The sequence below is a fragment of the Pipistrellus kuhlii genome, unplaced genomic scaffold, assembly GCF_014108245.1.
Source record: "Pipistrellus kuhlii isolate mPipKuh1 unplaced genomic scaffold, mPipKuh1.p scaffold_m20_p_3, whole genome shotgun sequence".
Lineage (NCBI taxonomy): Eukaryota > Metazoa > Chordata > Mammalia > Chiroptera > Vespertilionidae > Pipistrellus > Pipistrellus kuhlii.
The window spans coordinates 102,378,718-102,381,135 of NW_023425529.1; the positions used below are offsets into that span (position 1 = coordinate 102,378,718).

At 44.6% G+C, this 2,418-nt stretch overlaps 1 pseudogene; it reads right to left on the reverse strand.

Annotated features, from left to right (window-relative positions):
- Positions 1–202: 202 nt before the first annotated feature.
- Positions 203–1,049, reverse strand: LOC118729605 (annotated as a pseudogene).
- Positions 1,050–2,418: the final 1,369 nt, after the last annotated feature.

Here is a 2,418-nt window from a genome sequence, read left to right on the forward strand (position 1 = left end):
CTGCCTATGTGACAGCTGTGTCAATCACCCCTCTTCCAGGCCCTTCCCCACTTCCTCCAGAGCATGTAGAAGTAAAGGTGGGTTTCATAAATACTTAGAAAACTGTAAGTCTGTCATAAATACTTAGTTATATAGTACTTCCTCCAGCATCCTCATGCCCTTCTGTTACAGGTTTGTGCTACAGCTGGTTCATATGTAACACTCAGAGTGGTGGTGACAGTCCCACAGCTTCACAAACACATTTGTCACATGTGGGCATCTTCTGGGCATTTCCAATCCATGCAGCCACTTTGGTGATGGGAGCCTCAACACTTCTGAGTCCCAAGGGCTTGTTGGGATTCCTTTCTCCTCAGACTCCAGGATTTCTTGCAAAACCAAGAATGAAGCGGACTGTTTCAGGAGCTCACTTAACTGCTGTTTTCTCAGAGGCATCTTGTGCACTCCAGATTCTTTGTCGATGACAAGTCCACTTGAAGTCTGAGAATGCTCTAAGGCTCTGTCATTGGTCTCTGGTACACTGGCTGCCTTTGACTCCAAGGTGCTGTTGAAGCTGGAGATGTTTTCAGATGGGAAGAGGCCAGTCTGGTTGTTGTACTGGTTTGTGATCACCCTGAGGCAGAGCCGGAAACAGGTGATGCACAAAGAGCAGGGCACTTCGGTTGCGGTTGCTTCCTATGTACAGGACTTCTTGTGTTTCAGAGGCTAAATTCATCTTGTATGAATGACATTTCCTTTTGTCTGTCACTAGAGGGGAGCTTGGTGGAATAAACTCATACAATATAGTAAGCAAGGAGGAGGGATAACAGTAGAGGAGAAATTCCAACAAATTTCCAAAGGACAGAAAGCAGATAGACAGGGCAGCAAAGGGAGCTGGAGCCCAGAATATAATTGTGGACACTGGAGATGGACCTCATCTTCCCTAGAGAGATCTGTAGAGACTCAGGTCTCAGGCTACCAGTTTACTTAGGAAGATGTAATGTCATAAGTACTTCATTACATAGTACTCCTTCCAGCATCATGAAGCCAGGATCGACTCCAGCCCAGGTCATGCTGGGGCAACTCAAATGATCTGTGGTGGAAGAACAGTCCCTTTTAAAAAATATTTTAATCTATTACAGACTGTTACTGAAAAATACAATAGAAAAGAATTACTAGGAAAATGAAATTTCAAAGGCAAAGACATATAAAGTACAAGCCAAAATGTTTTATTATTAAACTAGAGCCCCATGCACGAAATCGTGCTAGAGTAGGCCCTCCTTACCCCAGCTACTGGCACTGGCTTCCCTTTGGTACTTGGGACTCGGGCTTCCCTCTGGCAGCCAGCAGGCACCCAGAACCCAGGCACCCAGAACCCGGGACCAGGCTTTCCTCACAGAGGGAGGCTCCGCCCACCTACTGCAGCCTGCCAGCTGGTAGCCTGGGCCTCCCTCTGCGCATGTGTCAAACACAAGGCCCGCGGACCAAATCCGTCCCACCAGGCCTTGCAATGTGGCCCGCACCACGCTGTCATCACTGCACTCCGCTGCGTTTCCATCACAAGGACAGTTTATGACTGTTCAGTAAACCATTCGGCCCGCGATTTAGGCTGGATTTTAGATTTTGGCCCCTTCTCTGATTGAGTTCGACACCCCTACTTGAAAGAGGTGATCATGGGGCAATGGCCAGGCCCCTGACCAATCTCATCACACCTGCCTTGGCTGGCCTGGTCAGGTCAAAGAATAAATGCAAAAACATAATAGAGTTATTTAGGTAACCAACACGGAGCAAAAATAGAAATGTTTTCAAGAACTATATATAAGAGCCATTGGCAGGATAAGAAAGAGGAAAATGAAGTCTTGCATTTATATTTTGTTTTTCTGTACTTTTTGGATTTTTAAAATCAGTGCATGTATTGCTACAGTATGGTATTAACATTTCCTATTTTTAATCTTTTAGAATTTAAAGATGAGGAATAATGCAGTTTGGGTAAATAAGCAGAATTTATTTTTTTCCTTCTGAAGATCAAGGACAAGTGGCCAACTCTTTTACAAGCCACCATTGGTAACTTGAGGGAGGCAAGAGCTCAACTGAGCAGAGTTAAAAGTCCACACCACTCCCAAAATAGAACAGTATAAAGGAGAATAAACAACTGACCATCCTGGAGACACTTGGTGCAGCTGTGTTAAGTGGTTGCCATGGATTAATAGATCAACATAAGTAATTTCCAGGGAAGCAAGTGCCCTAGAAAAACAAGATGACAGGTGAAGTGGCTAATGTTGTCAGCTGTCTTCATCTGTTTATATAAGAACATGGCAAAGTAACCATCTATATGCTTGGGCATTAAGCCTCAGGAGACAGCCTTTTTTACCTGAACTGAAACTGATATGGTAGCTGAGGAGAGACTGTTGACTGTGGAAATAAAATATTAAGGAGCTTTTG